We start from the raw sequence: 12647 nt of genomic DNA on the forward strand, positions 1-12647 counted from the left end.
TTAAAAGTCATGAACTTCTTGCTGTGATCGGATTTCTTGTGGAATCTGGCACAGAAGCTGATTTCTGCATCAAGTTGTAGCCAAAGTCAAAGCAGAAACAGCATGCGTGGATGAAGGAACATCTGGGTTACATATAGATGATGAGACTGAGGGTCAGAGAGGCTTTACGACAGCTCATCAAAAAGAGGCTAAGTGATTGGCTGGAGGCTCTCAGTAACCTTGGAATTAGATGAGGTGGAAGGATGAGACCACCCAATTCAGTTCCTTTTTTTTTTAAATTGATATGGCTTTATGTGTTCTGGCCGTGATACAGTGTTATCTTGAGACTTAAATGTGGTATCAGCATACAAGTGATCTGAAAATGGTCAACAAGAAAGCCAAAGGCTACTTCAGACAGAGAACATGCCTCTTCTAGTTGATGTATGTGCAGAGGTGCAGAATTTTCTGCGGGTGCTGAAAATCGGGGGCCCATGTTATGCTTCCCACTACTACCCCTCAGGGACAAACAGAGAGAAGTCATTCTCAGGGACGCCTGCGGCAGGCACTTTACAGGGTGTCTTTAGGAAGACGATGGGCGTCCCGAATTTTGGCATTACAGGGAGCTGCACTATAGCTATTAGGAAAGCGATAGTGAGAACCGTAAAGGTACAGCTGAAAAAACAAGCAATTGCAGATAGAGAGACTGAGGCTTCTTATCAATAAGGCATTTCATTCCCAGAGTGAAGAAATGTCTGTTCCTGTGCAGATTGGGTTAAACTCAGATTGTCGTGGGACCGTGAGAGGACTACACACTGCATTTTTGCAGTACTAGCATGGCAAAAATGGTACAGGCAGTGATCAGGGTCTGATCACAGCGATAAAGCTCATGCCAACCCTCCTCTGTCCTGCCGTGATTCTCAGCCTGGGGTAGGGGTAAGCGTCAGAGCCTCCAAGGAGACTTTCTTAAAGGACTTCGGTCCCCTACCCCGCCCCAGCAGATTTTAATGAATTTTCCCCTGTGACATCCTCTTTCTCCCTTTATCTTAACCAGCTGACAATTACTACATGCAAAATAGATATTACTGACGAGCATGTTTTGTTTGTCTGAGAAAGTCTGAGAACTCGTGGACAGGGTCTGGAAGGCCCACATCAGTTTATGTCACATGTGTAGAGATATGCATGGAGTTTTTTTCCCTGTGGTTTGGATTCTGTTATTCTCAATGTATTCTCTAATGCTCTCAGGTATAAAGATCTTAACTGAACATTGGGATTAATTTTCTTGCCTCCAGGGTGGGCAAGCCAGGTAAGCAGCCTCTGCCCGTGCCAGAGTCACACCTGAGCAAGGCTTACTCTTGTCGAGGTGCTCCACCGATTACAAAAACGCCTTTGTAAACCACAAACTGCTCTTCAAGGTAAGTGGAAATGATTTCTGCCCTGCCCCAACAGTCTTCTACACTCAATAAGTCACTGCATTCACAGTGGTCTCTTTATGAAATTCCCTGTTCCCCCCGTTATGAGTAAGTAACTTGATACAGCTTTTCGGTGCCTTCTTTGTCTCTAGATAAATAGCTCAGGGGGAAGTTACAAAACCCCCCTCTCTCCCTAAGAATACTCACCCACTTGTGAGTACTGGAGCTTTCACATCTTTTACTTCTGAACCTCACAGCAGCTCTGTGGGAGAGGTAGGATAAGACCTATTTTACAGGTGAAGAAACTGAGGCTCAGAGAGGCCAAGCTACCTGTCTAAGGGCTTTAAACTGAGGCCTCCTGACCCCCGGAATGCGTTCTAACCATTAGACTATCAGTGAGGTCAGGGATGAGGTCACACTCCAGAACTTAGTATGTAGAACAGTGCTCAGTAATGTCCACTGTATGAACAAATGAGCAAAGGAACAAACGATTGCATGGGGTTCAGCTCTTTGAATCCCCTGGGGCCTAGCATGGTATCTAGCATGGAGTAATGCTCAGCCGATGTTTGCTGTGAGGGAGAGTGAATGAATGAATGAAGGGTGCCTCTGTGAGGGTCAGATGTGGGGGCTGGAGGTTATGAGGCACTTACCTGGGCTCACCTCCAGGTTTGGGTCCTTGTTGACCCTTCCTGACAGTTCTAGTGAAAGGTTCCCCGCTCGGGGCCCAGAAGCCTCCTTACTCTCAGCACATGCAGGAGGCTGCAGAAACACACACCCATCGGAAGCACCTTTCCTCTACAGAAAGCCGATCTAGAATGTGAATTAAGCGTCCCAGGAGGACATCATCCCCTACCCCCACTGTCTTTGGAGCCATGTATATGGGCATCTCCTCCCCCAAAGGCCAGGAATAAAAAGTCCACTCTACCTTGCCCCGCTGAGAAGCAGCATCTTAGAGCTCTAGTCCCTTCATCATCCTGGGTCTTATTTATTGTCGTCCTATTTCAGAGCACTCACAAATCCCAGGGAGGCCTTGCCCCTGTGCTCCAGGCCTTCAGACGACTGTTAATACTTGATCCCCTGTCCCAATTAATCAGCTGCTCTGTGCATTTGAAATGCCACCCTGCTTGCATCTGTGTTGTTGGAATGTTCTCCTTGCTGAGGCTTTGCCACTTGCAGACTGGAGCAATGAAAAGGAGATGTGCTCTGCTTTTGTCCTGTCTGCTCTTCCTATCTCTGGAACAAGCACATTTTGTTCAGACGGGAACAGCTGCTGCGTTCGGATCCACACCTTCTGCCCAGGGCTGAATCTGACTCTCCCCCTTTCTGGCCAGTTGACGACTCAGTTTCCTTGACTGTAAAATGAAGACTCCCTGTCCTGCCTACCAGGCTAGATATCAGTGTTGGCTTGAATTATTCTTGCTTCCAGGACATGTTCTAAAAGTGGCTTGTTTGTTGAAATAAGCTTTCTTTGTCACTTGTCATTTTCTTCTTAAAGCGTAATCTGTGTTAATTAAAAGAAAAATACAAAACAGAAAGCAAAATAATTGATGCCAATTGAAGATCAATGTGTAAAATAATCACCCCGCTGCCTAAATCCAAACCTTTTAATAAGCCACCCCCAAAAGGCCCTTTGCTCATTCTTTGTGTCTCCTTGGGAGTCGGGGAGTGGGAGGCAGTTAACATGGCTCACACCTATGTGTGCTGTACATATTAGCCCTTAGTGACGAGCTCTTACTTAACCCTCAGAGCATCACCGTCGGCAGCACAACCACCTATCTTGCAGCTAAGAAACCTGAGGCTCCACCAAGTCAATCAGTTGCCAGATTCATGCTTTTATTACTCGAAGGAGTGGGGGATGCACCCACATCTCTCTATCTTCAAAGCACAGCTCTTATCTCTGCCTCATCCCTCTTTCCAGAAAGAAATGGTCGGTAGAAAACACTCAGATGGCCCATAATTGGGAAGGTTGTCAGTCTTCATGCCCAAGAGATCTTGGATACAAAACTTCCATACAAGGTTTTGAAACAGGATTAAGTTATATGATTTATCATGTCACCCAAAAGAAGAGTTTCTGTATGTTTTCAAAGGAGATGGTGCTAAGAGTGTGTGCTATGTGTGAGCTCATAAGTTAGTGGAATTAATAGTCACTGAGCGCTGTTATGCATCTGTGATAAGTATCTCATTTAATCCTCTTAAATAATCTTCCCCGCAAGATATTCCTTTTTTGTGGTGTTTTGATTTATTTCTACTTTATCATGAAAATTTTCAAACACATATAAAACTAGAAATAATATAATACACATCCATATTTTGCTCACCGAGATTAGCAGTTATTGTCAATTTTCCACTTTTATTTTCTTTTTTCCCTGCTTAATTATTTTAAAGTATAGATGTAATAACATTTCACCCATGAAAATTCCGGTGCTGAGTTAGAGAGCTTAAATTTTGGAATGTGAGTTCCTTAAATGCCAAGTTAAGAGGGGCTGGAGATGATGTTTAGAGAGACTGTGAGCGGACTGCAGCCTCCAGGTAGCGCCTGTATTTGGAGCTTTCCATTTTCATTCCCTTTCACACACAGTAATGCCACGCGATGTGCAGAGAATGTTTAGGCTCCCTGTACCCATTGGAATCTAGGGGGCATAGCTGGGGATGGTCTACTCCAAACTTGAAATTCCTAAGAATCCTGTTTGTCTTTTTTTTTTTTTTTTTTTAAAGATTTTATTTATTTTTTTTTTTCCTTTTTCTCCCCAAAGCCCCCGGTACATAGTTGCGTATTCTTCGTTGTGGGTTCCTCTAGTTGTGGCATGTGGGACGCTGCCTCAGCGTGGTCTGACGAGCAGTGCCATGTCCGCGCCCAGGATTCGAACCGACGAAACACTGGGCCGCCTGCAGCGGAGCGCGCGAACTTAACCACTCGGCCACGGGGCCAGCCCCAGAATCCTGTTTGTCTTTAAAAAAAATACCAATTCTGCTTTATAATCTTTTCAAGTGTGTTTTAACATGTATTCATGAACTTATTTGTTCATTCATCCAACAAATATCTTTTGAGAACACACTATGCCCAAGCACTGGATACATGTTAATGAAAAAATCAGACCTACAGGTGGGATCTTCTTATCCCCACTCCACTTTTCTAGTGAAATTGGCGCTTCATATGACCCACCGTGCCGATCCCATGGCTTCCTGTGTTCCGTTTACTCTTTGGCACACTTTGATTCACATGAGCACTCAGGTTTGAGAGAGAAAACTGTAAGGTTGCTGTCCCCAAGAAGCAGGAGGTGTCCAAGGATGTTGGCTGATGCAGCCGTCTGGAGAGGCACAATGCTTATGAGTTAGCTGCTGGTGGTTCACAGTCTGGTTTTCAGAGAATTCTATCACTAGTCATTCATTGCACACCTACTGTGTGCTGAACTTGAGTGGGCCTACAAAGATGAATAAGAGAGATTCCTGGGCTATGGAGTAGGCAGATGTGTAGCAAATGAATTTTATCATCATGTTATGGGGATCTTTAGTGTTTATTACCTCTAGTCTTCCATTCTATAAGAACCTGTTATTATTCATTCATTCATTTAACATATATTTATTGACAACCTCCATTTTAGGTGCTGGAGATGAGGAACAACATAGACTGAGTCCCTATCCCTGTGAAGCTTACCTTCAACATGGAATCACAATCTTTCCCATAAAACTTACGTTTGCCCAGTGGCTACAACATTCCATGGAATAGGCAAAATAAGTCTTCTTACTCTGTTTTTATAGGACAGAAAATCAAAGTTCAGAGAAATTAAGAGGCTTGTGGATAAAGCAACAGACCTGTAATTTCAAAGTAGTGCTCTTTTCTCTCCATCACATGCATACAAGTTATTGAGGTACCTGGGCTGTGAACAGCATGGGGTCAGCTCTGGGATATGAAAGCCAGCATGTATAGATCTAGTCCTGACTCCTGCCCTGAGATCCAGTCTTGTAATAAAGCCAAAAGAGAACATTTAAATTTCTTCCTCTTTCCTTCCCATCTTCCTCTTCTCGGTGAACAGTACCACAATTCACCCACTTGATAAACCAGCATTCTCCAGTTAGTCTTGATTTCTCTCTCTACCATACACATCTCCCAGATCTTGTCAATTCAACTTCCAAAACACATTCTGAATGTGCCCAGTTCTCTCCATCTCTACCATGACCTTCATTGTTTAATCACCCCTTTCTCCTTTCTGGGCTTCTGCAACAGCCCCAGAGAGATGTCCTCTTCCTGTCCTTGCCTTCCAAAGAACAGACTGAGTGAACTTTGAAAAAACATAAGTCATGACACTTCCCTGTTTAATATCCTCTAAGGAACTCAATTCCTCTTAGAACTAAATCCTGCCGCTTTCCATTGGCCTACAAGGCACTGCGTGATCTGGTTTCTTCCTTCTTCTCACTCATCTCCAATCCATCCTCAGCCTGGGCCTCCAGCTACACCCTCAACACAAGCCCCACTGGTGTTCTTTCTGGTCTAAGAAAACTCCAAGCCCATTTCCATTCTCTTTGTTCTCACATGGGCAGGCCCTTCTAATCTCAATCTAATCAGTTGATTCTCAGATTAAATGTCACTTCCTCAGAAATGCCTTCTTTGACCAGCCTCTGTAAAGTAGCTCCTGACATTCTATCACATCCCTCTGTTTTAATGTTCTATATTATGCTAATCTCTATGTGACATTGCTTCTTGTTTATTTGCTTGTCTACCTATTGTCTGTATTCCCCAATAGAAGGTAAGCCCCAGTAGAACAAGAATCTTGTCCATCATCTTTATTTCTGTATATTCTCAATGTGCTCAATAAATTTTTTATTTTTGAAGAAGATTAGCTCTGAGCTAACATCTGCCTCCAATCCTCCTCTTTTTGCTGAGGAAGACTGGCCCTGAGCTAGCATCCATGCCTGTCTTCCTCTACTTTATATGTGGGACACCTGCCACAGCATGGCTTGACAAGCGGTGTGTAGGTTGGCACCCGGGATCCAAACCTGTGAATCCTGGGCCACTGAAGTGAAACGGTGAACTCAACCCCTGTGCCACCAGGCTGGCCCTCAATAAGTATTTTTTGATTGAAGGAAGTGAAGAAGTCAGGGCTCTTGCTCTCCAACTTCAGATAAATATTACCAGCTCATTCATTGCTCAAAGCAGTTGGTTGTAGAATGCAACCAGGTAAGCCCGTGGGTATCAATCTCTGGGCCTCATGAAAAAGCATGGCTGGGAGATCTGAGTGATAATTCTCCAACTAAGTGAAGCTAGGAACCCAGTGATTACTCTCTTGGCAAACCTTGTCTTTCTGAGGCTCTTAGGGAATAAATATTCAATGAGGACTCACTTCAGGCTCAGTGTATTCAAGTTTGCTATCTTACATCCTTGCAACAATAACCTTGTGACACGAAACATAACCACTTTACGGTACAGGTGATAAAATGATGCTTAGACAGGTGAGTTAACTTGTCCAAGGTCACATGTTTAAGGAAAGCCAGAGCTGCAATTCATACCCAGGGCTCTTTGACTCCTGAGTCCTCATCTTCCTGCTCCACTGCCCTGAAAGCCAAACACACACTTGAGAGGAAGGCCTTTTCAAGATTAAAGAAAGAAATCTTCAGGTGACTTGGAAATCATGACAGATCTGAGTGTTGATGTTCAGTCGCTTGGTAAGTAGAGGAACGAGCTGAGACAACCCTCTGTTCATGTGTTGTTTTCTTTTAAAAAGAGCAATTTTGCTATGAGGTTTGGAAGGGCCTTCCTCAGAGAGAGCCCAATTACAGGGGCGCCACATTCAAAATGCAAGAATGCCTGATTTGTGTTTTTTTAAACATTAAAAAGAGCTCTGAAGCATATTAAATTTTTATGAGGTGTGTTGCTGACTAAAAATTTTTTTGAGCAAATAATCATACAAAAAGAGTAAACCACATACTTAAAATTAAAACCTCCAAATAAGAAAAATATTTATTAAATAAACTTACACCAAGCCACAGTGACCTTTCCAATGGGCTTTCTCCCTGCAATATTGAGCCATTTCAACTCTTGGAATAATTTTAATCAACAAATTGATGGGCCATTATTAGAGAATGGTACTATGTCAGGTGTGGCCTGTCGTAGAGTGAGAGAATCTTGGGCTAAGAGTGAGAAGATCTGGTAAGTCTGGTCCTGTCATTAGTTGTGTGACCTAAGGAAGCCAGAAAACCTCTTTGGGATACAGTTTCCCCATCTTTAAAATAGAGAGAGGGATATATCCCCTCCTTGCCTCTTATGGTGATTAAGAAAATCAAATGGCTAATGGATGTGAAAATACTTTGAGGTGTAATGAAGTGTAAAATACTTATTTATGATATTATCAGTACTAATTATTCCAACAAAACCAACAAGAAGACTTACTTGCAATGCCCAAGAGATGGAGACTTTTATCTTAGAACTCTTTTCTCTTGTCTTTTCCACGCAGCCCATTCCCAAGAGCTTTTAAGTCTTTTACCCTAGAATGCATCATATTTGTTATTTTTATGGCCTCTGCTACAACTCTTGTCTATTCCGTTGGGCCTAGCTATCCACAAGACTTCTAAAAATTCTTCTTGCCCTCAGTTTCTTTATCCTCCAGGTCATCCTGTTATCTTCATATCATTGAGCAAAGCAAAAATATTCCATGACACCCCACTAACCATCAAAAACAACCCTCCTACCATATGGACTTCCAATTTGGTCTCCTCAGCGCTCCATCATTCATTCTAACTTGGCTTCTACATGGACTTCTTTATCCTCTGAATGCTCATTCTAATTTCCCAACTTCTAATCTTTGCATTTGTTGCTCCTCTTCCTAGGAATGCTCTCCCTTCTCCTGAATGTCCAGCTCAGGCTGCAAGACTCAGCCTGCAGGTGCATTTCCAGTGTAGGTCTTTCCTCCTTTCAATTTTCTCATGACTCTTCTCACCTCTGATCTGACCCATTTTCCCCGTTGGAGATCATTTCTCTAGTCTATTGAGAGGCTAGGTAATCAGACTCTTTCTCAATGTTTCCCCAAATTTATTATTTATGGCAGTGTCTTTCATGTGAGTCCTTGACACAGCTCACAGTAAGAAATATATTTTACATTGAGAGCCAACACATAAATATGTGTGTGTGCATGCATATGAAATAAAAAATTTGAGAAACAATAATTACCCTTGTATATGTAACACACTCTGGTGTTTTATTCTATTCTAATCTCTCATTTTAAAAATCTAGTTGCAATGTATTACATTGATTTCACAATCCACTGATGGATTGCAACCTGCAGATTGGAAAATACTGTTTTATAGTATTAATTTTATGTACAGAATCCTTTGGGGCCTGGCTCTTCGTATTCCAAACTAAACTTTTGGAACTGAAACAAAACTTTTCCCTCTCAAGCTTTGATCCTGTACTTACAAGCCTTGGCTTTCAAGACCATTTTCTATGCTACAAGTTAATAAAGATTTATTTACAAACTCCATTCACTATTGCTTACCTCCTGTGGTAATGGATGCCACTGATTCAGGAAAGAAAAGTCTCCAACATTTTGTCAGAATTGCATCTTTTCACATACTCATCATTTGTGCTGGAATTTGAGAAGGCCCAACAAATAATATATTTCTTCCCTGACCAAATTATAAACTGTCAAGATGTAGAGGCAAGAGTCAGGAAAGATATCCAACCATCATCTTCATTCCTGGTAAAATTGTTGAAAACATGGCTTGGGTGCATCAGCCAAGTGAGCTTGCTAATGCGTCCACTGTGAATGAAACTCCCCAGGTATGGGCAGCACAGGAAACCCTCAGCTTCACCTGCCCCCTAAACTAGGTTCTTGCTCCAGTAAAACCTGATATTTTTAATTGTCTGAACTATACAACCCTAGAGTTTCCCTACTTCTGGGCTTCCTTTGCCTGAGATAATAAAAATATTCCTGATTTAAGCAAGCAGAATTAGGGTTTTCTGTTACTTACAACCTGAAGCATCATAACAGGACATATTTACTAGGTCTGAGAAACCGTTGTGGGGAAACTTTAGATGTTACTTGATGTTATCTTGAGTGGAAAATAAAGGGACATTTTTCTTGATTAACCCAATATAACTTATGTCTGCCTCTATGAGTTCTGAATAATTTACTCACTGCCTTATTTTTAAAAGTATTTAATAATTGGCTGCATGGCAAAGAGAAGGGAATCTCCCTTGATCTTTGGACAAGAATTCCCCTAAAACCACTACTAACAAAATGATTCTCATACAAGAAACTCTTGACTCTTACCACCTATGGTTAGAACCTTGTAACTTCCCTTCTTCTTCACAGACAAATCTCAAAAAAGTTTTCTTCTTTTGCTTCCTTCATCTCTGTATCTCTTTTATTCTTCAACTCATTTATCAAGGAAGTGTCACCAATATTTTCCCGATTTTGAAATCCAATGGGCTCTTTCAAAGTCTCATTATTTAACCACCCCCTGTCATTGGGTACAATCAATAATCCTTTGTTTTTTCATCTCTAATTTCTGCAGCACTATGCCAATCTGGTTTTCCATTTTACTTCTTGGGCCGCTCCTTCTCGTATTCTTTATGGTTTCTTTCCTGCTTGATGTTAAATGTTGATCCCTTAGTGTTCTGCCCTTTGCCCCATTTTCTCGTTCCATTTGACCCATTCTCCCTTGGTAATCACCTCTATTCCTGAAATTCTGTAGGCTGATGGCTATTAAGTCTACATCTCTGGCCAAGATCTCAATACATATTCAGTGAATAAATAGAATGAATAAACTAAGCTCTCTTCGAAGTCAAGAATCAAACACCAGGGTACCCAGATTTTCACTTTGATGTCTCATAGCAACTCAAATGCAATGTGTCTCAATAGTTACTCTTCCTTTCAAGATCCTGCTCTTCTGTCTATGCTCCTTGTCTTAGTCGGTGATTTGCATAAGACTAGGAATTATCCTGAACTATTCCCCTCACCTCTCATTTAATCGTTTACCACCGTCTGTCAAATTCTGGCTCTTAAATATCAGCCAGATTTTCTCCTCCTGACCATATTTATTGCCACTGTCCTAGTTCAGAGCCTTATCTTTTGCCTAGACTATACCAATGGCCTCTCAAGTGAACTGCCAGCCTCTAATACTGTCCCTTTCCCTTTGATTCTCCCATGATCAAGCTGTTAATTTGCACATTGTATTATGTCAATATAGTATAAATTCTATAAAGAGCATGTAAGTATTCTTACTATAAATCCAACAAATTTCTCTTTAGATCTATTCATAGGAGTTTAAATAATTTTGTTACTGTAAAAGAGATCTTCTCACATTATATCTGAAAATTTATTATTTTAGATATATACAAAAAACTGTTTTAAAATACATATTTGTAACCAGTCACATTATTAAACTATTTTGTTAGTTCAAAAGTTTTTCAAGGCTGGCCTGGTGGAGTAGTGGTTAAGTCTGTGCACTCTGCTTAGGCAGCCCAGGGTTTGCAGGTTTGGATCCCCGGCGCGGACCTAGCACCACTTGTCAAGCCATGTTGTGGTGACATCCCACAGAAAATAGAGGAAGACTGGCACAGATGTTAGCTCAGCGACAATCTTACTCACACACAAAAAAAGTTTTTCATTCTTTTTTGTTTGTTTTCTAGGTATACAATGATGTACTCTCTAAATAAATAAAGCTTTTTCTTTATAAGACATTTATAAGGCATATAAGACATTTATAAGTCTTATTTCTTTACTTTATTTTCTTATATTATCCAGAAGTTATACAAGAATGGTAAGTAAAGTAGGGGCTAACTGTTGTTCTTCTCTTATCCTTGACTTTCATAGGAATTCACCTGATATACCAGTTAGGTATGATTCTGTCAATTAATTTTAGGATCAATATCCTTTTTCATGTCAAAAAAATAGTCTTCTATTTACTTCCTCTAAGATTTAAAATAAACAATAATGGACTTTAAATTTTATTGTACATTGTTTAAAAGAATTTGTTAAAGTGAATACATGGTTTTATTTTATTCATTTATTGATGTGATGAATTATATTAATAATATCCTGTTAGAAATAGTGTGTGGATCTGGAGTAATATTATGGCAATTGGTCAGAGGAACAAGGAATACATGAATCCCATCTCAAGTTCTTATCACCCACTCTAATGAAGTTACTAAAGGAGAAATATGCACAAGAAATAATTGCAAGGAATATCACATTCCAATATAAAGAATCCTGGAAGGCAAGTCTGGCCACCAATTTTTCCGAAGCTAGTTAGGCTTTAGACTAAAGTAGGCAAAGGCAACTATTATTCCTATTTCACTATACCCAAAACCAACCCGAGTCTCGGATCTTTACTTTCTGGTCCCATGAAAAGAAGAGATAAAATAGAGAGGATGGCTGACCTTGCTTGGAGAAAGCCTTATGTTAGCTTGTGACATCTGTTGTATGTATAGAAAGAAAAAAGAAGTCAAGTCTGTTTGAAAGATTTCCAAACATTAACATACTCTTACTTTCTGGAATAAACTCATTAACAAATCCTGTTGGTTCTTCCAAAATATATCCAGAATCTGATATATTCTCACCACCTCCACTGCTATACCATGGTCCTGACAGCCATGAACTCATGCCTGGATTATAAGACTATCCTGTGAAGTGCTCCATTGCTTTCGCCTTTGCTCCTCCAGTCTATTCTCCACTCAGTTCCAGAGTGGTTCTTTTAAATTAAAATATAAGACAGATTATGTCACTTCTCTGTTCAAAATTGAAGATGGCCCCCCAACTCACTTGGAGCAAAGACCAAAGTCTTGTGGTTCTAACAGTTTACAAACCCCTACCTGAGCTGTCCCCCCAGCCCCCACTACCTCTCTGATTTCTCCTGCTATTCTCTCCTGGATCACCACAGCCACATTAGGCTTCTTACTGTAACTTGGACACTCCAGGAACACTTTTTCCACATGTTGTTCTTTTCTCAGCCATGGGGAGTTTCTTCACATGCATGTGCTGATCAGTACTCTGCTAAATACTTGAGGTGGATCCTTTGCAGATCTCCAGAACTTTCTCTCTGAATTGCTCTGTCCTTTCTGGTACTCTTTCCTCAAAACTCTAGCTGCCTCAGTCTCTTCAGACTTGCAGCTCCATCTTCTCAAGTCAGGGAGTATGCTGAACTCCACCTGTGTTCCTCCTCCCTACTCTCCAGCCTGCAAACTTCCTCCAGAGAGTAATCTCACTTTGTTTCTTGTCTCTTGTCTGTCATTCATCACTTGATATCTAATAACTTGAAAACCAT

This window comes from Equus caballus, chromosome 3 (assembly GCF_041296265.1).
Source record: "Equus caballus isolate H_3958 breed thoroughbred chromosome 3, TB-T2T, whole genome shotgun sequence".
NCBI lineage: Eukaryota > Metazoa > Chordata > Mammalia > Perissodactyla > Equidae > Equus > Equus caballus.